This window comes from Lygodium microphyllum, chromosome 23 (genome assembly GCF_053477565.2).
Source record: "Lygodium microphyllum isolate KBCC chromosome 23, Lygodium_microphyllum_v1.1.10, whole genome shotgun sequence".
Taxonomy (NCBI): domain Eukaryota; kingdom Viridiplantae; phylum Streptophyta; class Polypodiopsida; order Schizaeales; family Lygodiaceae; genus Lygodium; species Lygodium microphyllum.
Window position 1 is genome coordinate 103,818,998 of NC_141157.1, and position 26,738 is coordinate 103,845,735.

A 26,738-nucleotide genomic window follows, 5' to 3' on the forward strand; every position below is an offset into this window, starting at 1 on the left:
AGGCACGAAAGATTCAACTCAAGCAAGAGTTGAATACCTTGAAGAAAGGGAATATGTATGTCAATGAGTATGTTTTAAGTGAGGATTATTGATGCTTTAACATTGGTTGATGCAATGCCTAATGACGATGACTTAGTTTCATTTACTTTGAGTGGTTTTAATAATAAGAAGGCTTAAAAATCATTAATCACTTCTGTTTATGTACAAAATGCATTTCCAGATTTTGATGAGCTAGTCTCTCTCATGATTATTGAAGAGATTAATATGCAAGGTGACTCATCTGAAAGAAATGGTGAATAGGTCCAAGCATTTTACTCAAGTTTGAGAAGGGGACATAGTAGATCCTCTTCAAGAGGCTGTGGTATGGGATTTTCTAGTGATAACCAAAAAAATAGGTTAAATAAAAAATTTGGTGAAATGCAGGTTTTAGGAGGCCAAGGAAACTTTAGAGACAAGGGAAGCTCTAGAGGAAGAGGTGGATGGAAGAATAGAGGTTCTCGAAATCCTACTATTTTTTGCAATTATTGAGAAAAAATAAGTCATATTGCAACCCATTGTTATACCAATAAGAATGATATTTGCAGTGGTAAATTGTAGCAAGGAAACTATGCATCGTCTTCATGACATAATGAAGAAAAAAATGAGCATCTGTTTCTTATAAACATATAATGAATGTAGTTATAGGAAAGGGAACACATAATGATGTTTAGTGTCTATTGGCCAAATGGTAGAGCAAGGATTTCAAGTTCAATTCAATACAAGAGGATGTTTTGTGGAAGACTTTAATTATAAGTCGACGTTAGTCGCAAAAGGAAGTAGATTTGGCTGCATGTTCACTTTAGATATTGGAATTACTACAATGAATGCTACTGTGTATGCTAAAGGAAAAGGATTTGTTGCAAAAATTGAAATATGGCATAAATGTATCAGACATGCAAATGTGCAGAGGCTGAAATTAATGGAGTCTAAAGGATTGGTTACATGGTTGCCTTCTTTTAGAGTTGTAGAATTTCATAAAGTGTGTTAAGCATGTCAGTTTGGTAAGAAAGCAAGACAACCCTTTTCTCATGACAGAGAAGTGAGAAAAAATATACTTGATATTGTGCATAATAAAAATGTTCGGGGCCTACACAAAATGTATCTCTTGATGGCAGCAAATACTTTGTCATATTTATTGATGACTATTCAAGGAAGATATCGGTATATTTCATGAAGAAAAAGAGTGATGTATTTGTGCACTTCAAATCTTTCAAGCTAACTATTGAAACTAAAACATGCTTGAAAGTTAAGTGCTTCAGATCAGATGGAGGGGGAGAGTACCTCTCTAATGAGTTTAGTGGCCTCTTGAGGTCTCATGGGATAAAGAGGCAATTTATTGCAAGTATATCCCATAGCAAAATGGATTTGTAGAAAGAAAAAGCAGGCATATTACAGAAGTTGCATGGGCATTGATGGCTAAAAAGAATATGTCAAATTTTTTATGGTTCAAAGCTGTTCATACAACTGTCTGTATTATAAACATAACTCCCAAAGTTGTAGTTCATGGGATGACCCACACAGAATGCTTTGCTGCCAAGAAGCCCAATATATCATACTTGAAAGTATTTGGATGTATTGCATATATTCATGTGCCAAATGATCTGTATAAGAAGCTTGATCCAAATGCTAAAAAATATAATTTTATTGGTTACTCTTTAGAGAAAAAAGGGTATCAATGTTATAATCCTATCACAGGTGAGTTCAGAGGGAGCAGGGATATTATTTTTTATAAGATGAGTAGTTGCTATGCACTTGCTCCTAGTGATGTATTAGATGATAATAATGATCATGATAGCTATGTGCGGAAAGAAAAGCAAGAATCACAAAGTCTTAGTGAACTAAAAACATCATTTGGTACTATAGTTACAGTGAGCCCTTGGACTAGGAGACTAAGGAGTAGCCCCACATCTTCTAGTGAATCTACAAGTGCTGTAGACAAAGACAAAGAAAAGGAGAAAGTGTTGGATGGTAATGACACATCTACTAGTCATTTGAGATTTGATGGAGATTCTAGTGGTTCTCTCAGAGAGTTTGGATGATGAGCTTGGTATTCCTTTAATCAGGACACCAAGTATACAGAAAGCACATAGTAACGTAAAGGCTCCACAGAGTGATCGAGTGGTACTCAGATCTAGCAGGGTCAGGTACCCTATTAAAAGATTTGATTTTGAAGGTTATGCAGCTTACTATTATGCTTATATGGTAAAGGTAGTTGAGGATATTGAGCCCACTTCTTCTGAGAATGCTATTGGTCATGCTCATTGGGATGCAGCAATGGATGAGGAGATGATTGCATTAGAAGCCACTAAGACTTGGGATTCGGTACCCCTACCTAAGGGCAAGAAAGATATTGGCTATAAGTGGATTTACAAAGTCAAGCATAATATAGATGGTTCAGTTAGTATAAGTATAAGACTAGGCTATTTGCAAAAGGCTATGCTCAAATATATGGCATAGATTATGAAGAGAAGTTCAATCCAGTTCCTAGGATGGCAAATCTTAGATGTGTGATTGCCTTGGCAGTAGCTGAAGGTTAGAGCTTGTAGCAAATGGATGTTAAGAATGCCTTCTTGCATGGTGAATTGCAAGAAGAGTTGTATACAGAGCAACTAGTAGGATATGAGGATTCAGAGCATCCCACATATGTGTGTAAGTTAAAGAAGGCACTCTATGGAATGAAGCAAGCACCTAGAGCATGGTATAACAAGATCAGAGAGTATCTTGTAAATATTGGCTTTTACATTTTTGATGCTGATAACTCCCTTTATGTCAGAAGGGAAAATGCATGTTTGGTCATCATAGTCATGTATGTGGATGACTTGATTATTACAGGTAACAACGACAATGGGATTGTTGAAGTTAAGGACTTCTTGAAGAAGAAGTTTAAGATGAAGGATTTGACTAAGCTGAGATACTTTCTTGGTATTGAGGTGATTAGATGTGATGATGATATACAGTTATCCCAAAGGCAATATGGCTTGGATATGTTATCCAAGTATGGTACGACAACATGTAAGCCTCTTTCAGTACCGTTGGAGCAAAGTGTGAAGTTGACTGCTGACATTGGGGATGTGATAGAAGATCCTACTATGTTCAGGAGGATAGTAGGGAGTTTGATTTACATGACTATCACAAGGCAAGACTTGAGCTATATTGTTGGCCTTGTCAATCAGTTTATGAAAATGCCTAGAAAGCCTCATTTGGATGCAGTTAGATGCATATTGAGGTACGTGAATTCCACTTTACATTATGGACTTTTTTATGAGGCATGTAAGGATGTACACTTAGATGATACACAGATGAAGATTGGGCTGATAGCATGTCAAACAGGAGATCTACTAGTGGCTTCATGTTTTTTCCTGGTAGTGTAGCAGTTACATGGAGTAGCAAAAAACAACCTACAGCTGCTTTATCGAGTGCCAAAAGGCTAAGTATGGAGGTATTGCTATGGTAGCATGTGAGGTGGTTTGGCTGTAAAAGTTATTAGGTGATTTGGATGTGCAAGGAGATGGTCCAATTGTCATTCACTATGACAACATGAGAATCATAGGGCTAGCTAAGAACCCAATGTTCCATGCTAAGACAAAACACATTGACATGCATTTTGTAGGCCACTTGCCTAATTGAAACTCCTCGTGAGAATGAGGGTTATTTTATTGACTTCCCTAGCTTCATCATGCTTCTCTTTTCCATGTCTTGATGCCTAGAAGTTAAGCATCATCTGCAACCCTATCAAGTTGGTAATTAAAAAGGTCTTTTAGCTTTGAATTGAGAGACCACATCATCTTACCATACTGAATGATATTTTGCAAAATGACCTTTATGTTTTCACCACTTATCATGTAGAAGAAAACAATGATGTACAAAAAGAGTATCATCCAACATTCCTAACATACCTTATGTGAACAAGTATTGTAACTCGATTAGACCACCAGTACATGGGATTATATCTCATTTTGCATCTTAAATGAGTAATTCTCTGCAAAGACAATAACTAAAACAACAATATTAGATGGAAACTGCATCAAGCACTCTTTAAACTACTATACTTGCCATTGAAATATGAAGTTGTGCTATATGAAGCGTGTAATTTCCATGGTGCCCAAACTTGTTTTGTCTCATTAGATTAAATGCCTCCTTAAAATATATCATTGAAACATGATGTACACAGGAACACATATATCACTCCTTCAATTTCTAGACAAAGTAAGGTTTTAATGCCTCAAGGCATCTAAGAGATATTTGTACTTCTAGATGGGCCCTTATTTGCTACAACTAAACCTATGGCATCAAACATTCAAACTCATGAAGTTAGTTTTTCCTTTAAAATTATCATTGGTATTGTGCTAGAACATTTTGGTAGCCTTATGTGGTACTATTTAGTATAGATTTACGAATCCATAGTATCAATTCAATACTTTATAGTAACAAATTAAGGCTTTACGACAAAATTTTGGTACTATGCTAGGAAGTATAAAACAGAACTAGGCATGTTTAATAACCCCTTTCGGTTCTATATAGAACCAATTTGGTACTTTGTCGAAACATTTTGGCACCATTATAGGAAAAATAACAAAGTACTAGACCTAGTTGGTATCCATTTTTGTTTTACATAGATCCAAGTTGGTACTATACTACATAACCAATTTGGCACTTTACACAAGAATTTTTTTTGCTATGTTATGAAATATAATAGAGTACTTCAAGCATTTGGTACTATAAAGTACCAATTTTTAACTTCACATAAGTATTTGGTACTATTATAGAAAATATAAGAGTATGGGAGCCCATTGATACCCCTATTTGGTACCATGTTGTACAAATTTGAATCTTTATAGTACTCTTTTGGTACGGTTTTAGGGAATGTACTAGAGTACTAGATCTTTTTTATAATGTATAGTAGCAATTTGGTACTTCACATAAGATTTTGGTATTTTATAGTACCCTTTTGGTACTATACTAGGGAATGCAATATAATACTATATATTTTGGTACTATATATTTTACTCTTCACTTTACATTTTCTACATCTTGTCAAATCTTCTCCATGATGTGTCATGTGGTTCATAGCCCTTATTCCAAAAACTAGTCCCCATCACTAGGTAACTTCCTTGGCGGGTGCACCCCTAAAAAATCATCTATATTGCATGCATTCAAAGGATATTAAGAAATACACTTTCTTTACATGCGATAAGGTCATAAAATGACTCCTTTTACTTTACTAAACTCGCGATATTTTTTCAGATTATAATTTTAAAACCCAATTTGTAAATATAATCTTGTAAATTTTACTAAATAAAATATAATTTCCTTTTAACTCACATGGTATCTTACATGTTCTATAAGGTGGACTACCTAGGGTGACTTCATCTTGTTGAGGCTCCTAAGAAGAGGAGAACATTTCAATAAAAGTAGAGCTTCTCACTCGTTCCATCATCAAGTTCTTTCTTTTGTTCTTAGTTCCACATGCATCCACTTTCCTTGTTGAGACATTTGTGAAGATCTTCACATTCATGTTCCTGATGTCCACACTAAAGTCTCGTTAGGACACATTGTCAACCTCTTAATTCCACATCTACTACAATCTCCAGAACAAGCATTTTTAAATATGGTATTTTGGATCACAAGGCTTTGTGCATATAAGTGATTCCAACATATTTGACCCAAATTTTAAATGTCATCCAAAGGTTTGGATTCCTCTTGAACAAGGTGCGTAATGGGACCCTAACATTGGTGGAGGCTAGGGTTGCAATTATGCTGGGATATATTTCTTGGAATTGGAAGTTATTGGTCCTCACTATGTGATTATGAGGTTTTAAGGATATGCTTCAAAGTTCTTCTTGAAAAAGTGGTTCAGAAGTACTTTTCCAAATGCATGGGAATCAATGGGGATTTATAAAGGTATTGTATTGGCTAAACCAAGCACATTCATGTCATCCACTACTTTCTCTTCTTGCTATTCTACTTGGGCCTTCCTAATCTAGTGCTTTACTTTCTCGATCTTGGCTAGTTGTCACTCTAGATCAGCATATTCACCAACTTTGATTATGGTGGCCTTTTATGTGTGGAGTGCAATAAGGGCACTTTGCACACTAAAAGAAAGTATTTATCTCACAAACTCTTCAACTTGATTTCACCACACTTCTCTTTCTGAACTCTACTAATCTCAAACATGAGCAAGTTGAAGCAAATCAAGTACCAATTGTTGGAATTAATCTCAAATCAAGAATTCTTCTTTTTAAGGGTTCACCATATCATTTTCAGCACTTTTGAAGAGGAAAATATTATTCAATAATGTTTTCTGAGAATTGGGACAGTCTCATGTAAGTTGTAATATCTTCTTATGATGGATTAGGTAAATCTATCTTCTCAGGATTGCATGAAGTAAAATTAGCCTAAGTGGATAATTTATTAAAAGGAGAAGTAATAAGCCATACAAGTGGTTAGGGTGCCCAACCTTTATTGAAAACACTACCCCTAACCATAATGTATAAAAGCCGAAATTAAAGGGAAGCGCTCATTCTTATATGAAATTTGTGAGATTTAACTTCCTCCTTTCCTTGGTTCCATTGCAACTATGTGAGTGATAAGGCATGAGGGACTTGGAGACCAAAACACTCTTAACATCCATCCTTCTCTTACTCTTCTTCCTCTTCTCTTTTTTATGTTCCATGCCTAAGAAAGTACAATAGTTGCAAAGGGAACCCTCAAGGAGCATGTGACCATCCACTTTACATTTTAGGAATGGACTACAAAGAGAACATATTGGAGAGGTGTGTCTACTACAACCTGTTGAGTCATTGAAATTTCTCTCTTATATGAGCATCATGAGAGGATAATATACTGATTTAGAACTTAGAGTAGAGCGACAATGTGGGAGATATTATCTTTAATGAGTAAGGTCTTCATCCAAGTCCCATCATTGAATACTCCTAGAGTCCAAAGTTTGCAATGATGGTGCACATATTTTGCAATTACCTTAATCAGGAGAAGGTAGATACAATCTAGTATCTATAGAGATCGTGCTCTTTAGATTGACTATGATTGTGGAGATTCATTACATGCAAACAAGCAAACAAAGATATTCTTGATAGCCAAATAATTGGACATAGATAAAGTAGGGGATGGCCCCTTCAACTTTATAGAGTTGTTTGGCTTAGTGTGCAAGGTAGAAAACCTTACCACTAACTCAAAAACAAGCACAACGATTTGGGATGTGCTCATGTAAAATGATATCGCAAACATTTGGGATGTGCTTAGGTAAAATGATGCTACCTATGAGAATGGGTATCACACTCAAAATTAGGAGAAAACAAAGATCTGCTTAATGGCCAAATAATTGGACATGTATAGAGTAGGGGGTGGCCCCTACAGCTTTATAGAGTAGGTTGAATTAGTGTGCAAGGAAAAAACCTTACCACTAACTCAAAAAAGAAAATCATAAACCTTTAGAATGTGCTTTAGTAAAAGAAAAGTCATATTGTTCACAAGGTTAGATAGTAATGAGAAGCCCAAAATTTTCAATCTAAAAAACCTCTTCATAATGCGCTTTACAAAGGTCATGGGTACAAGGAAAATCTTATTATATGGCTGATGAATCTTGAGCAACAAGAGGAGAAGAATGAGAGAGATTTTGTTTCAAAAATCCAAAGCATGCACAAAGGGATTCTTTTAGGAGAAAGACACAACTCCAAGGCTATCAAAAAAGCTATTGTCAAGAATATCCAAGACAAAAGAGTTTCTAAGGAAATTCCAAGTAATTCACAATTAAATAGATCCAACATCAATTAAACCCTTGATGAAGCAATATAAATCAATGATCTTCATAGGAAAAGGAATAGGGACAAGAAGGGGATAATCAATCAAACTTGATAAGACTTTAAAAACAACCATTAAATTATTAACAAAACGTAGAACATGTGCACTACGAAAGTGATAATTTGTCATTAGAGTACCCTAGTACTACTCAAGCATGGAAAATTTGTTGCTAACAATTTATGCATGAAAGCGCATACTACCAAGCCACAAGAAGATTCCTTCATTTTACACAATTTCTAGATCTAGGATATTGAGAAAAATCAAGGTCCATACTACTAAAGAGCACAAGAACATGCAATATCTATGCCACTAAAGTAAAAGCCAATGGCCCATAGAGTAAACATTAATCCATAAAGAATACTAAGACATCTAGCACCATTTGTGACTCACCCTCAATGATGCTCCTATACATTACATCCCATAGAAGAAGAGGAGTACACAACCCATACATCATGTATGATGAAGAGGGAAATGTTGTTCTCTTGGACTATCACCCAATTCTTATGACAATGCTAGGATATGGTCAAGGGAGAGAAACAACCTAGCCCCTTTGAAACCATCAAGTGCTACAATTTCGAGTGACTAGATCATGTTCCCACTAAATATCCACAAAGATTAGATCCTCCTATGGATAACCAATGGTGCACCACAATACTCTTTACCTCACAATTGGGTATGGATATGCATGTAATTGCAAGCTGCTCCATTTTCACTACTCGCCCACTTTTTGTAGGTGGCATCCCAAGCATAAGTGATACTAGTATAATAGGTTTGTAGGCTAGTTAGTGCTTGTGTAAAGACTTGGCTTCATTACTACTTGATGCATATGCAATCATTGATGCCTATATGGATATGATTTTGCTCCCATATGATATGGAAAATACTCTGAGATTGATGAACCAAATCTTCCAAAAAAATTCCCACTTCTAAGCAGCAATGAGCACATCATGTTTGGCTTGAATGAGCTCACCAAGTCTTGCATTGGCTCTCACTGTGTATCTTAGATGCAATTGTCATGCAGATCATGAACTGAAAATCATCAAAAGATGCATGGGACATCTTGATGCATTATTATGGCACCACTTGCATGAAAAATTTAGCTGAAACAAAAGTTTAATACTATGGATAGAAAAGGATAGTCAATACAGGAGTATGTCATAGAGATCAAGATTATTGTTGATCAATTAACTTCTATTGGAGATGAAGTAGAGGATGAGGACTTGGTTGAAGTTACTCTAAATGGTCTTGGACATGAGTATAAGTTGTTTGATATATCTATATCATTGTGGTAAGAGATGAGTGATTTCAATGAGTTGATGTCATTGCTTCTTCACAAAGAGATCTTCTATTCAAATCAAAGAGGCCAAGGTAGCCATGGAATAGGGTCCTCTCACAGTCAAGTAACTAACCAAAATGCATATCAGAAAGTGAATACTTAGCATGTGAAAAATAGTAGAGGTGGTGGATACTTCCAAGCAAGGGGGAGATCCAACTCTAGAGGTGGAGGTTCATTGGAATCTCAGAATACAAATAAGCAATCCAATAAGGACAAGGATTGTCACTACTATGGTAAATATGGCCATATTACTAGGAATTGCTAGAAGAAACAACCAATTTAGAAAATTGGAGATAAGCAATATGATCATTACGCCTCATCTAGCCATGTTGATGATGGTATCTAGCCATGTTGATGATGGTAGTGTTTACAGAATGTTTGATATGGCCTATGTATGGGGAGAGAAATAAAAAGGGGTATAGATAAAGACAGGGATATGGAGAGAAAAGGAATGGATAAAGAGATATAGAGGGAGGCAAACAAATAAAAGGAAAGGGAGAGAAAGAGGATTAGAGATTTTAAAAAAGGAAGATCATAAATGAGGGAAACAAAAACCTGTTGCTTGTCGTAATGTAGACCAAATAAAAAACAATGATGGTTGTGATGTCCAAGATCGTGAGGCATATCTTAATCATCATGTCCCATGTCCTTGTTCTCAATGCAAGCTAGCAATCAGATGAAAGAATTGCTTGTCTATAGAACATGCACGACGATTCGGTGAGTTCCAATCAGAGATCATTGATCAGGCGATCTCAAACTTTGAGCGAATGGTAAGAAAAGTGTGTATCCATCATGCCTTACAATCACAAACTAATTGAATATCATATACAAAAACATTAGACGTGCTCATAAAATTTATACAGGGGGAGGTGATGCCTCATCCCGAGGAGGAATGTACCTACTGCAAGCCAATTAGAAGAGTTAGTGGGCATGCGATGGATGGAGTGCGTGAGCCAATCCACCAGTTGGAAGGCACAATTCAGTCTACACCCTTGGTACCAAAGGAGATAGTTAGCCTTTCGGACCTTCCTCCAATCTTGGATTTTGAAATGGAGGCAATGATCAATGCATTGATGCCTATGGATGCTGAGTCATCTAATCCGCTGAGAGAGGAAGTGTCCATACCATTATATGATGGGTGCTGAGTATCTCACCTGAAGATGCCCGCCCATGTTCTTTCTCTAAAGATGACACACTATCAGGGCTAAAATCCCATGATTGGCATAAGATATGTCAGGCTTGTACTGGCCTTGATTGTAAGTGGCTTGCATATTTTGCTATTTAGTATCTAGTTACGTTCGCAATGCTTCTTCATTTGTGGTAGTTTGTATTACCAATCATGATCACGGGATGCCTCACTCCAAAAATACACCGAGGTTGTGGAATTTAGTACAATGGATCTCACAGAAGGAGATCAAGCTATCCTCTATTGAATCTCTAAGAGAGGAACCAGTGGAGATGGTCTATCTCTTTGAGAAGTACCTACCCACTAGCATGCTCATGATACAAACTCACCTCATGGTACATCTTGTAGATGAAGTGGAGATTGCGGGACCCATCCATATATGCGATGGATGTTCTTCTTGGAGCGCTTCATGAAAAACCTAAAAGATTTTGTGTGACAATGAGCTTGGCCAAAAGGTAGCATGGCTGAAGGTTGTGGCTGGTGTTGGAGGCGTTAGTGCATATTTCACAATGGCTACCAAAAGTGGATTCAATCAATAGTGTGCTATGATTGTTGAAGGACAATGATAGACTGAGTGAAGATGTGGTGGTTGAAAATGGAGTAGGAAAAAGTATGGATGTTGCAATGGAGGAGAAAGTGAATCATTTTTGTATGTTGCATCATGCATCCATGGGTGCTACTTCAAGAGATACTACCCCCATGGGTACACCAGATGTACAAGGGTCTCCTAGTTATGCCTAGGAGTGCAGTTATAGCTGGAAGAGAACACACCTTAGACATACCTCAGAGGGGTTTAGATACCTTGTAGATGATAAAACAGGTGGTGTGATCATGAATGATGAGGGGAGGAGGGTGATGTCTCTCATGAGAGAGTTGTGCTAACAAGTTTTTAGGCACAATGTCTTGGATCATTGAAAGAATATACTCGAGGGGAGCTAGGGCTATATAGTGGCATCCTTACACATGGAGTTTGTGGTATGTATCGTGACAAAGAGATTTTCCGCTGGGTGGATGATGGAATGTATGCATGTATACATATCACATAAACGATTGGACACACATAAGAGATTAAAAGTGGTGTCTCAAAGCTAGTGGCTAGATGAAGATGATTGGAAGAGACTCAGGGAGGAGGCTATAGATTCTCCAAGACATTGGCGACAGGCAACAGAAGCAATAGGCAACAACAAGGGCAGGATTGGAGATGGGGATCGTGCATCATTTGGGGAGTAACGGCCACAGGACTTATCTGGAGGACTTTGTAAGTTTTTCTTTTGTTTTTCTCGCTTTCTTATTTGCAATATCACTTGTTCTAACAATCATATTTCTAACCACTTATTCCATTTTCTTTGCAGCACTACATCACAAATCGAAATCCCACCGACTTGGAGACTTGATATGTAGAGAGACACGGTCTCACTACACTCATCAATAGATTGTATGCATGTGGCAGCCCAGTAAGTCAATTATCTTTCTTGTTTGTAGTTACTAATTTTTTCTTAAATGCATTATGTATGGTTGACTGATGTGTAGTTGTTTATTTTCTAGAGTCTGTTTGATGCTCCTTTGTGTCTAGTTGAGCTTTCTGATGGTGAGGATTTGTATCTCATGCTTAGAGTTCGTTAGATGCTCCTTTGCGTTGAGATGAGCTTTTTGATGGCGAGGATCTATAGCTTATGCTTGGATTTGTGGAGCACACACCTTCTTCTTTGGTCTTATGATCTATGCACGAATCTTCCATGTACTATTTCTTAGATAAACTTATTATCCTTTGTATCTTACAATAATTACAAATAGAATTTCATGTTAGTTGTGGCTCTCTTCTCTCTCCATGGTTCCATGTAATCTCATGAGTTTTGATCAGCGGTCTTGTACTTATTCTATGTATCACTCTCGTGGGTTCAAGTACATTTTGCGCTCATCTTGATGACCATTGGTGCTATATGTGGTAGGGCAGCTTGCTGTCCTAGCACAGTTTTTTTTCCTTTGTAACCATTGCTAATTTCTCTACATGTATCACTATTGCTACCACAATTCACGTCGCAAACCATTGCTATATGCATTCCTATTTGCGTTACTTTTGAGATGCAAATAGTGACACATATAGTGATGGTTTCTGTGACGATTTTGTAGAGAGGCTTTTACCGATGATTTTAGCGACGATGGGGGAAATTTATTTAATGAACATTTGCATCACTTTGAACGTTGGTATGACGCCTGTATCTTGTAGTGATACTAGCGTCTAGGGTGAACAAATGACATGTCTTTTGCCTCAAGCTATCACCTTATAACCATTTCCAAACTCTTTAATAAAACATCCATGCTTATTGAACCAAAATTGTAGACTTTGCCTTGCCATTTGCCCAACTGATAGCAAATTCTTAGTAAATTAAGGAACATGTAGGACATCATGTAAATTCTTCTTCTAACCATCATGTATAACCAAAGGAACTACACCCTTATGCTTAATATTATGTGATTGGAGACCCCTTAATTAACATACCATACATCATCTGACTTATGGTCCTTAGTGGCATTACTTTGGGCTGATTTCAATGAGTTGATGTCATTGCTTGTTCAAAAAGAGGTCAAGCTTGGATTAGCTATTGGATCAAGTAGCTCAAAAAGTTGAGATGCGGTCTTCTATTCAAATCAAAGATGTCAAGATTGTGGGAGAGAAGGAAGGAGTCTCACTTGTAGCTTTCTTGCTTGCACAATGGGGGAATACACACAAGGGTGGAGGCTGAAAACAGTTTTCCTCTTCTTAGTTGTGAAAGCCAAAAGAACTCAAGTACAAAGAAATAGAAGAACCCTAGATATGGGTCTCAAACCAAACTCAACTAACTAAGGTGGCATACTAACTGAGCCACGAACTAGAGTAGATAAGGATAGCTATCATGTAGCTATTATTCAGGGGCGGTGTACCAACCGCATCTGCAACTGACAAGTCGGTGACATAAATACACAACGGTCACCCTGGCGTATCACGAGTGGAGCTCGATATCTCAACACTCCCCCTCGAGCTCAATCCCAATTCCTGCACACCAAGCAGGTCTCTGAACTTGCGCAGCTTCTCTGCGCCCAATGCCTTCGTAAATATGTCAGCTACCTGATCCTCTGTGCTGACATAAACTAGATCAATAAGACCTAGTAAAACCCTCTCCCGCACATAGTGATAATGCACCTCAATGTGCTTTGTTCTAGCATGATAGACTGGGTTATTTGCCAAGTGTATACTACTCATGTTGTCACAATAAATGACAACTGGCCCATCTGTAGACTGATGCATATCATAAAGTAGCTTATGCAACCAAGCTACCTCACATGCAGCCATTGCTGCACCCCTGTACTCAGCCTCTGTGCTCGACAAGGCAACTATAGGCTGTTTCTTGCTGCTCCAAGTGACTGCAGCACTCCCAAAAGAGAACACATATCCACTGGTAGATCGTCTATCAGAAATACTACCAGCCCAATCAGCATCAGTGTATCCATGCAACTGTATCTGAACCCCAGTCTCATAAAATAGTCCATACTGCAATGTGGACTTCACATACCTGAGTATGCGTCTAGCCGCATCCAAATGTGGTTTCCTTGGAGCCTGCATAAACTGACTTACCAATCCAACAGCATAGCTCAAATCTGGCCTGGTAATAGTCATATAAATTAAGCTTCCTACTATGCGTCTGTACATAGTAGGGTCTTCCAGAAGCTCACCTGCATCTGCGCTCAGCTTCACATTCTGCTCCAAAGGAACTGAAATAGGCTTACAGCCTTCATCCCATATTTGGACAGCATGTCCAATCCATACTGCCTTTGCAAGAGCTGTATCCCACTTGGTGATCTAATCACCTCAATGCCCAAGAAATAACGCAGCTCTCCCAAATCCTTCATCTCAAACTTCTGCTTCAATAGCATTTTCACATGAAGGATATCTTCATCACTGTCACCTGTCATAATCAAATCATCAACATAAATGACAAGTAGCATAATACCTTTCTCTGTTTTTCTCACATAAAGTGAGAAATCTGCCTTGGAAATCTGAAAGCCAATAGTGACAAGATACTGTCCTATCTTGTCAGACCATGCTCTAGGTGCTTGCTTCAAGCCATACAAGGCTTTCTTCAACCTGCAAACAAACTCAGGATGAATAGCATGCACATAACCTGGTGGCTGCTCCATATAGACCTCTTCTTGCAAATCACCATGCAAGAAGGCATTCTTTACATCCATCTGATGTAAAGACCATCCCTTTGATGCAGCCATAGCAATGACTGCTCTTACGGTTGCCATCCTTGCAACCGGACTGAATGTTTCTTCATAGTCAATGCCATATGTTTGTGCATACCCCTTGACTACTAATCTTGCCTTGTATCTGTTCACAGAACCATCTGCATTGTGCTTCACCTTATAAACCCACTTACAGCCAATTGCATTCTTACCTTTAGGCAAAGGTACCAATTCCCATGTAGTGTTTGCTTCCAAGGCATCCATTTCTTCATCCATGGCTTTCTCCCATTTTTCTTTTCCCATGGCTTGCTCAAAAGAAGTGGGTTCTGGTTCCTGTATCACCTTGACCATATATGCATAGTGAATGGCTGTAAATCCATCATATTTCAGCCTATCCACAGGATACCTAACTCTGGTAGACCTGCGCAAAGTGGGTTCACTCCCAGGTGCCCTCAAAACATCCCTGGTCTTCCTTACTCCAGGTGTAACAATAGAAAGAATACCCAACTCATCATCAATGCTCTGTTCTGAGCCACTGGATTCACCATCCACATAAGAGTGACATGCATTCACATCAAACATGGGCTGATCAACCTTCTCTTTTCCTTTTCGTGATACCTGCATACCACTATCTGCATTACTTTGAGAAGATTCTCCTGATCTCAATCTGCCTGTCCATGGCGAAGAATGTGAACCACTGCTAGAGGACGCTCCAGGTCCACTAATATTTTGTGACTGCTGCTGTGAATTCTGTGCAGCATTACCATTTTGTGCATCTACATCATCAATCACATTTACTGGTTTATACCAGCTACTCATCTCATCAAAAACAACATCTCTGCTCACTGTAAACTTACGAGTAGAAGGGTTATAGCATCTATACCCTTTTTGCTGCAAAGAGTAACCAATAAAGATGCACTTCTCAGCTTTTGGATCCAACTTGGATCTCAGCTCATCTGGCACATGTACATAGGCAATGCAACCAAAAATTTTCAAATGAGAAATATCTGGTTTCCTACCAGTATACCTCTCCTCTGGAGTCATTCCATGTATTGCTGCAGTGGGAGTCCTGTTCATTATGTAGACTGATGTAGCAACTGCTTCAGCCCAATAAAAATCTGGCAAGTCTTTTTCATTGAGCATGGCACGAGATACCTCTCCAATATGCCTGTTTTTCCTTTCTGCAATTCCATTTTGTTGTGGGGTATAACTGCATGAATATTGCTGCTTTATGCCATGCTCCTGCAAGAACTTTGCAAACTCATTTGAGAGGTACTCTCCCCCTCCATCTGACCTCAGGCATTTTATTTGCAGACCTGTTTCTTTTTCAGCCATAGCTTTAAGGGTTTTGAAATGCCCAAAAACTTCACTTTTCTTTTTCATAAAATACACCCAAATTTTTCTGCTATAGTCATCAATAAAAGTGACAAAATAATGACAGCCTCCAAGAGATGCAGCTTTAGTAGTCCACACATCAGAGTGGATTAATTCCAATGGCTTCTCACTCTCTTGAACATGTCTAGGAAATGGTTTCCTTGCCTGTTTTCCAAACTGACAGGCTTCACATACCTTATGCATTTCTGCAACCTTGAATTTTGGCAATCCTGCAACAATATTTTGGGCCTGCATTGATTTAAGTCGATGTACATTAACATGACCAATGCGTTTATGCCAGATATCAATATCTGCAACTACACCGGTCCCATGTGCAAACATTGCTGCACTCAATTCAGGCATGTCTGCATCCAATGTAAACATTCTACCCTTCTTCTTTCCTTTTGCTATCAAGCGACCTTTATTTTTCATATCCTCAACAAAGCATCCATGAGGATTAAATCTGACCTGCAAGCCCTGCTCAACCATTTGACCGACAGAAACCAGATTCTTGGTGATATTCGGGACATGAAATACATCGGACATGTATTTCTTTTTCCCATCCTGCATAGACAAGGGAAATTTTCCAATCTGCACAATAGGATGTGCAGTATCATCACCAGTCTCCACAAATCCTGGTTTTTCCATTTTCCTTGCATCCTCCATCCATTCTGCATGACCTGTCATATGGTTTGATGCACCTGAGTCAACATACCATACATCGTTGCTTTCTTCTCCACTTGTCACAGAATTGTTCATGTGCTGCACCATGAACAAATGCTCATTTCTGTCATCACCCTGTCTACTAGAAGATGCATAATTCCCTTGTTGCAGTTTTCCATTCATGATGTCATTCTGCTTTTTATAGCAGTCTTTAGCCATATGACCCATTTTACCACAGTAGTAGCATTCAACATTACTGTTTGCATTTTGGCCTCTTTGCCATCCACCACGACCTCTTTGGCTCCCCCTGCCTCTAGAGTTACCACGTCCTCCTCCGTAGGACTGATTTTCTTGAGTTTGCTGCATATTTTGATTTCTACCACGGCCTCCAAATCGGCCTCCTCTACCTCTGCCTCTACCTCTTCCAGCATTTGAGTAGAAGACAGCTTCTTTTGAAGTTCCTCCTGAAGAAGATGCACCACCATTTCTCTGCTCCTCAGAAATTAGAAGAGCAATCAACTCTTCAAAATCAGGAAATCTTTCACGGACGGAAATGGATGTCCGAAACTGCGCATAATCCTTTCCTAGACCATTCAAGGTCACAGAAACTAAATCATCATCTTCCACTGGCGACCCAATGGAAGCAAGTGCATCTGCAATCTTCTTCACCTTCATGTGGTAGTCATTGATGCTCATATTTTCTCTTTGCACATTATGCAACTCTTGCTTGAGCTGCATTTTCCTCGCTTGCGTATTTGTGCTATACATTTTTGACAGAGTATCCCATGCCTCCTTTGGCGTACTTGCATCCTGAATATGCACAATCATAGAGTCTGAAATGCTGATAGACAGCCAATACATAACTTTCCTGGCTCTCTCATGCCATGCTTTGAATGCCTGCATTTGCTGTTGATTGGGAACATCAGGAAGAATTGGTTCTTCTTCATTTCCTGCAACAAATTCCCAATATCATTTTCCCATAAGGAAATTCGTCATTCTAAACTTCCATGCTTGGAAGTTGTTCTTGTCAAGCTTTTCAGTGACAATCTGTGAGAGAGAATCAGACGCCATTACAGAACACTGCGAAAAATTCTGTCACTGCAAAAACTCAGCTTCACCCTCACAAGGGCAAATCTGCAAAACTGGCGAAAGTGGTATTTGACCACACAGTCACTTCCTAGTGACGATTTTGCATAAACAGGAACCAAGGATGATTCTGTAACTCCCAATGTCTCTGTGCACAAGCATACGATGCAATTTCTACAGAAACTTTTCACCGACCTGTAGAACAGTGGTCGCACAGCATAAAATAGGGTCTTTTCCTGAGTGCGTGCAGAAAACTTCCGCCTTCAAAACAGGCCCCGAAATGGCCTCAAATCAAAAAAACAGGGTCGCCGAGAGCTAAAGCTTTCTCCCGCAGCATATACTGCCCTCTTGCTTCACCGCGAAGGGCGTCTCAACCTGAGACAATGCACTCTTGCAATTTCCGGCTGTGCTACCTGCAGAGATCTGCTCCCAAAACAGAAAATGAAAGCAACACTGCTCCTCTTACCAGACCACCGCGAGCTTGGCTTGCTTTCTTGAGCTCCTTACCACGAACAAGGCTCTGATACCATGTCAAGATTGTGGGAGAGAAGGAAGGAGTCTCACTTGTAGCTTTCTTGCTTGCACAATGGGGGAATACACACAAGGGTGGAGGCTGAAAACAGTTTTCCTCTTCTTAGTTGTGTAAGCCAAAAGAACTCAAGTACAAAGAAATAGAAGAACCCTAGATATGGGTCTCAAACCAAACTCAACTAACTAAGGTGGCATACTAACTGAGCCACGAACTAGAGTAGATAAGGATAGCTATCATGTAGCTATTATTCAGGGGCGGTGTACCAACCGCATCTGCAACTGACAAGTCGGTGACATAAATACACAACGGTCACCCTGGCGTATCACGAGTGGAGCTCGATATCTCAACAAAAGAGGCCATGGTAGCAATGGTATAGTGTCCTCTCATGGTCAGGGGACTAACCAAAATGCATATCAGAATGTGAATACTTAGTATGTGCACAATAGTAGAGGTGGTGGATACCTCCAAGCAACAAGGGGGAGATCCAACTCTAGAGGTAGAGGTTCATTGCAATCTCAGAATATGAATAAGCTGTCCAATAAGGACAAGGACTATCACTATTGTGGTAAATATGGAAAAATTACTAAGAATGGCTAGCAGAAACAAGAAAATTAAAAAACTAGAGGTAAGCAATATGATCATTATGCATCATCTAGCAATGTTGATGCTTGTAGTGTTGATTGAATGTTTGGTATGGCCTATGTTCGGAATAATTGCACTAAGGAGACCATAAGTCAGATGATGTATGGTACATTAACTAAGGGGCCTCCAATCACACAATGTTAAGCATAAGGATGTAGTTCCATTGGTTATACATGATGGTTAGAAGAAGAATTTGCATGATGTCCTACATGTTCTTCAATTATTAAGGATTTGCTATCAATTAGGCAAATGGCATAGCAAAATCTACAATTTTGGTTCAATAAACATGGATGTTTTATTGAAGAGTTTGGAAATGGTTGTAAGCTGATAGCTTGAGAAAAAAGGCATGTTATTTGTTTAGCCTAGATGCTAATATTCCATAGCTAAGAGTAGATAGTGTACAATTAGAGATATTGAGATTTGGTATAAGCGCATTGGACATATCAATGTCCAAAGGTTGTATACTATGCAAAAGAAGCAATTGTATAGGCTTGCCAAAGTTTGCCTACTCGGATTTAGGTCATGTTTGATGCATGTCAGTTTGCTAAGTAGTCTTGATTTCTATTCATGAAGAATATTCTCAAAACAAATCTAGACCATTGTTCTTGATCCATTTAGATGTTTGGGGACTAGCCCATAATGTTTCTCTTGGTGGATCCCAATATTATGTCACATTCATTGGTAATTTCAACAGATATACATGGGTGTATATCTTGAAGTAGAAGGATGAAGTACTTGTTTTTGATTATTTTAAGCAATAGGTTGAGAAGGAATTAGACTATTCTATCTCTTGTTTACACATGCACTTTATTATTGGGTTGAAGCCATAATGATAACTATGTATATGCTAAATCTAACTCCTATAACAAGGATTCATGACATGATACCTTATCAAAAATTGTATGGACACAAGCTGCGGATGTTAACTATCTTAAAGGCTTTGGCTGCATTGCACATTCTAGATGAAAAGAGAAAAAAGTTAGATCCTAAGGCATAAAAATGTGTGTTTATTGGCTATGCTCAGGAACAGAAAGCTTAAAAATGCTTTGATCCATCTACATGGGAATCTATCAGCAACAAAGATGTCATACTTGATGAGTTGGCTTTGTGGTAAGGTTCCTTTGCTATTGTTCCCTATGATCAGTCTTCAAGTCATGTATCTATTGCTATTCAACATCATAGTACTAATATGTTTGGACCTACAAGTGACATATCTTCAAGTGTTTCTCCTTGGAGTGGTAGATTACACAGTCATGCATCACCATCCACTGATAGTGCTATGTCAATGAGGGAGAGAAGTGAAGCAAAAGGCAAAGGCAAAGAGAATGTTCTTGATGATGCTACTAGGATGTTGACTTCAAGATATGACTCAGCTAACATCTTGGATAGTGAATTTGGAATTTCATCCATTTATACCTTGACGTTAAGGAGAATATATATGTCCTTCCTCATGAGGAGAGAGGGGAGTCAAATAGTCCACCTCTGTTCAAAACATCAAAGAGGGTGAGATACCCTACTGGCATGCTTATATATAGTGGATTTTCAACAATGCATTATGCATATATGACAACATTCATGGAACATTGATAGCCTACTACATTCAGTGAGGTTGTTGTGGACAAAAATTGGTGATATAAGATAATGGATGAGGATATGAATGCACCAATTCAAAATAGACTTGGGAATTAGTAGCACTACATGATGGTAAGAAGTCAATAGGTTATAAATGGGTCTATAACGTTAAGTATAAGTCAGATGCCACCATTGAAGGGTATAAAGCTAGGCTAGTGGCAAAAGGATATCACAACAATATGCCCTAGATCATGAAGAGACATTTAGCCCCATTGTCAAAATGGCAACCATCACAATAGTTATTGCATTGGCTGCAACAAAGGGCTGGAAATTACACCAAATGGATGTTAAGAATGCATTTTTTTAATGGAGGCCTGGCAGAAGAGGTGTTTACGGATCAGCAAGAAGGGAATGTCCACACCCTCAATATCCGTACTATGTATGCAAACTGAAAAAGGCACTTTATGGGCTGAAATATGGTCCAAGAACTTGGCATGCATGGATTAGTACTTACTTGTAGAGCCTTGGATTTGTAGTTGGAAAGGCTTATCATAATCTGTTTCCTAACAAAACAAATGCAAGTCTTGTGATACTAGTGATCTATCTAGAAGTCTTGTGATACTAGTGATCTATGTAGATGATCTAATCATTATAGGGGATGATAACATTGAGGTACACAATGTTATGGCCATGTGGGTGGACTCTCATATAGACTAAATTGGTTATATATCTTTCGGTGTATGTGTGTTTGAAATGTTTTGTGCTCTGTTTTTTTCTATAATTACTTGGCCTTTGAAATCTCTAAATTATTTCAATCAAGTTATATATATATATCTACTTTTCTTCAATGCAAACGAATATTAATAGATAAATTAGGTATGAAACAACGTGTTACACTGAGTGATATGGAATAATGGGAGACTATGAGGGTTCTTGGCCCTCTCTATTGACAGCTCCACACTGTGTCATTTTCTCTCCGTCTCTTTGAAAAAATGATCAGTTTTAGGATAACAGTTTGGATAGAGCAATACAAATATCCAAGAACGAGAAGATGCCAAAAATGCTCAAAAGATGCTTGCAAATCTACTAACAAGACCCTTTAATGCTCTAAGTGTACTAACTCCAAATATCTACTAGTGGTATGTGCAGTAAAGTAATGATGTCATGGCATTTGCAAGGCTTCCACTCATGATATAGAGGTGTGCATATATGCATGCAACCAACTGGCTTAGGGAGGTAACTAACAAGGAACTAGGGTGAATGGCATCACATATTGGAACTCATCAAGGACATTTCTGGTGGTTGCACCCACAATTCCATATGATCAATAAGATTAGCCTTCAATTAGACTACGGGAGGAGATAGAGATTAACGAAGAGGTAGTTGAGAACCTCATTGATCCTAGAACAAAACCTACTTCTTTTGTATGCAGCAAGAAGGACATTGGTGGCATGGATTTCCAAAAGCAATGGGGTGATAAAGGCAAGGCTCCTATGCATTCGGTGAAGGTGGTTGAAATTGAGGAGTTACCCGACCCCACAGTCAATGTTATTACCAAATCTAGGAAGAGAGTGAAGAAAGAACTAGTAGAAATCCTACTAGAGTTCTCTAGGCCATGCAAGAAGCCATTCGACATTAGCCTACAAAAGTGGTCAACAATAAAACTAGTGGTGATGTTGGACTTGGGTCAGTTTTGGAAAAGGTTCCAATGTGCACAGAGACAAAGAATGTAACACCATAGGCTTCAGTAGAGATACCTAATCTAGAAGTTCATATGCAAGATGCACCAGCAAAAGGAAATGCCATCCTACCACCTTACTATATCAACCTTCTTTAACCTATGACCACTTACACTAAATTCTTTAACCTATGACTTTGGCCCCTTTAATGTCAAAGGTGGAGACCTCAATAGCAACAACAACAGAAGATGTGGTATAGAAGGCACATGACCATCGTTGTTTGACTTAACTACTCTAGTTACCTTTGTTCAATCTCAAGGTCAGATTATCAAAAATATTTTACTAGATAGTGGCTTGAGAGTCAATATTATCGCCAGTTGTCACGAGTTTGGCCTCATGCATGGGAGCCAAAACCTTGGTTTTGATCCATATAGCAAATCCATAGCATGCAATAGGTATGACCCTTGGGTGTACTTCTCTCTTTGGTGATAGAAGTAGCCATTATTTATTTTCTAGTATCCTTTATGATGTTAAATATGGTAACGGAGGGAGAAGATTGCTACCTTCTTTTAGGCTACCCTTGGCAGCTCTGGAAAGCTCGAGTTAGTCACAATGGGCATGTAGGCCATCTGATGGCATCAAGATAAGATCAAATTTTCTCTAACTAAGATTCCTTCCCCACCGCTCCTAGTAACCAATGAAATTGTGATTTATAGTGATCTCTTACAATTTGGGAAATGATATATTGATAAGTAAGTAGATCGTGATCTACCATGTAAAATAGCAGATCCTTCCAACCCAACTCCAGCTAATGCTATGGAGCGTTGGGAAGTAGTTTCATTAGTGGCTTCTTGATTTTATCAACATCGAATATCTTTACAATGAGATTCAATTCCTATCCACGTGCAACAATACTAGATGAATGTGCACACAAAGCTTGCGAGTTCGCGCTGCACCTTCAACTCTACCCCCTATGCTACCAATCAAGGACTTAGCTATCAAGTGGGAGGACAAGTCATAGAGCGAGAAGTTGGCAGAGGAGAATGTCACTACGGATAGTGATGAACATATCGTATTGGCTTCGGAAAGATGGAGGATGTATTCATATTACAACCAGGTGGTTCATCTCAGCATCCTACCTTGGAGCTGTTGAAGGAATACTGTTAGGTGTTGGAATAGTAGAATGCGGCTTTGAACGAGTGGGCACAATCTTGTAGAATGATGTGCTCTGCTACCATGCCAATTTTGAAGCTAAGATAAAATCTTTGTGGGATGAAACTCCTGAAATCGTGTAGGATACGCTTCCCTACCATGATGCATGTTGCTCCCCTTACACTTTTCACTTTAGAGCTCACACCTACAAGTTTCCCCCAATAGGAGAAGACTTGCACTCAACAAGATGATGTCAAGGAGTAGCACCAACAGAAGCCACCCGAGTCCTTTAACGATAAGGAGACCACTTCCAAGGATCCCAACAAGTCTACTCTAGTGTAATGAGATCGCCCGTCTACCTTAGATATCCGAATGATGCAGGCCCAATAGGACACAAAGCTGACAAAAAGTTACGTAGAGTGAACTTAGGATGAGGTACAAGTTATGCAATCGGAATGGACAATTAATCCAATGCAAACATGGTTGTTTCCTGAGGCCAATATCCTATAGAAGTTTTCAAGAGGATTGGGACCTCCTTTAGTAGTTGATGATGGAACTAGGTTCATCAAGGCATTGGCGATGGAACCGATTTATTATAACATTCAGTAGCCTTCACTTTGGGTATGGATGAGGACTTATAAGGAGATGAAGCATGACAAATATCGTCATTGTCGGGCTCTCTTGCCTCCACCTTTTGTTAGGCCGCGGCTTATAGACGGCCTCTAAGTACCGCCCCTTAGAATCCTTCAATGTCTCCAGCTCTGAACCTTACAACATGAGTGGTGTTCCTTCTGCCAGCATATCTGGTTTTGGTCGCGGTCACTCGAGATAAGCTCGTGGTAGCCGATTCTGGTGACAACAAAGAAGATGACGGGACTGCGGGTCCACGTCCACCACATGTGCCATCTATTTGGGTGCCAAGAAAACTAATTATTGGTGTCTATCGAGATCCGCAAAATTTTGAGGGTTTGTCGCCGGGGACTGAGAGGAGGCCGAAGGTTTTCAATGTCTCCAGCTCTGAACCTTACAACATGAGTGGTGTTCCTTCTGCCAGCATATCTGGTTTTGGTCGCGGTCACTCGAGATAAGCTCGTGGTAGCCGATTCTGGTGACAACAAAGAAGATGACGGGACTGCGGGTCCACGTCCACCACATGTGCCATCTATTTGGGTGCCAAGAAAACTAATTATTGGTGTCTATCGAGATCCGCAAAATTTTGAGGGTTTGTCGCCGGGGACTGAGAGGAGGCCGAAGGTTTTCAATGTCTCCAGCTCTGAACCTTACAACATGAGTGGTGTTCCTTCTGCCAGCATATCTGGTTTTGGTCGCGGTCACTCGAGATAAGCTCGTGGTAGCCGATTCTGGTGACAACAAAGAAGATGACGGGACTGCGGGTCCACGTCCACCACATGTGCCATCTATTTGGGTGCCAAGAAAACTAATTATTGGTGTCTATCGAGATCCGCAAAATTTTGAGGGTTTGTCGCCGGGGACTGAGAGGAGGCCGAAGGTTGGCCCGCAGACAAAGGTGGCGTTATCCCTCCACCGTCTAGAGCGAGGGGTAGCGTTGCTCCGTTTCCGGCCTCACGCGGTCCCCCCTCCTTCAAGGACGGAGAGATGCCAGTTCCCTCCGGGCGGCTACGATCTCGTCCACTCGAGACTTGGAAACGGGCGCCGCTGCGAAGGGCCGCATTCAAGAACGGCCTCGCGTCCCAGTACAACATACCAGCCGTCGACATCCGCCCAACCGTACATTCCCCCCTCCTCGGGTTACAGGCGTCATAATACACCCAGGAACGAGAGCATTGAAGGCCGCCGGCTGCCGCAATGTAAACCGTACCTGTCGTGCCAAGCTTCGCATGTGGGAGGTGAAAGCCCTCTTGCCCGCGCCCCGATCCAGAGTCCCGAGTGACACACCTCCACACACAGTGACCTCGATCATGTGTTGACGCTTTCGAGTTCTCTAGACTCTCACACTCTAGAGCCGCCGTCCTGCCTCCTTTGAAATCCGGAGCTTCAGCAAAGATCCAGGCTAACTCAGGAAGAATGCATTAGAAGATCGTTCCCTTGGATTTTGGACGGCCTTTTCCTTTTCGACGTACGGTATATGCAGAGTATTAAAAACAGCTCTACTTCGAAGTTATATATGACACATACTTATGCATGGATGCTAGAATCGTTATGAACACTACACAGCGCTAGTTGTATGAGCTTTGGTGCATGAACACTAGTACTGTGCTCAGCATACTAGTCCACATATTATTCCCCGGTTATCTCCATGTTGGGAAATCCCTTAAGCCCATTTACATTATTGAGGACCTTACTATGGAGGATAAGGAACAATTGCTTAACTTGTTGGAGGAATACAGAGATGTTTTTGCCTCAACCTTAAGGGTATTTCCTTGCAAGTTCTCACCCACAAGATTCCTCTAAGGGATGGTACCAAAAGCTAATCAACAGTGAGCCTATCCAATGAATCATCGATATTCTCATCATGTCATGGAGGAGATCAATAAGTTGCTAAAAGCGAGATTCATCTACAAAATCGAGCATATAGACTAGGTATCATCAATCATCATGATACCAAAAAAGAACTGGAAAATTTGCATACGCATCAATTACAAGAAATTAAATGCCACAACCAAGGGAGATCACTATCCGCTACCATACATTGACCACATAATCAAGTAAGTAGTAGGAAAGAAACTTATAGCTTCTTAGACGGGATTGCAAGATATAATCGAGTGCAAGTCCACCAGGATGAAAGACCAAAAAACTACCTTTCCCACCAATTTGGGGGGGGGGGGGGGGGGTATATTCACTTATATTGTCTCGCCTTTCAGATTGACTAATGCACTAGCAACCCTCCAGAGGGTCATGAGCACTATCTTTAAGGACATGCATGCTATGGAAGTAGCTCAAGGTATTTGTCGAGGACTTGTGTGTCCACTCTAACTAGGCATAACATCTTCACAAGCTTCACCTAGTCTTTCAAAGATGCAAGTAGTATAACCTCTCCTTGAATCCCCTCTCAAGTTCTAAGCTTGGGCTATGTCATGTCTAAGAATAGAATTGCTACTAACTCCGCTAAAACCAAGGTTATCATGAACCTCGCCCCACATACCAATCCAAAGGGGGTACAGTGCTTCCTGAGCTATATCAAGTATTATCGATGCTTTATGCTAAACTATGCTAACATCACATGACTACTCTACAATCTACTAATTACATGGGCCTAGACTAAGGAATGCTAAGCTTCCTACAAAGCATTAAAAAGGACTCTCATGATTGCTCCTATCCTAAGAGCCCTAGATTGGCCCATAACATTCCATGTATAAATCAATGCCTCTAAAATGGAGTGTTATGAAAACCTCATGAGCATATCATGGATTTCCATGTGAACTTTGCTAGTCACCAGCTCATCTAGGTGGAAAT

General features: G+C 39.6%; 1 non-coding gene across 1 annotated transcript; it reads right to left on the bottom strand.

The window, feature by feature from the left end:
* Positions 1-24,824: 24,824 nt before the first annotated feature.
* On the bottom strand, positions 24,825-25,083 carry LOC148016560 (signal recognition particle RNA). The gene has a single exon (XR_015688210.1).
* Positions 25,084-26,738: the final 1,655 nt, after the last annotated feature.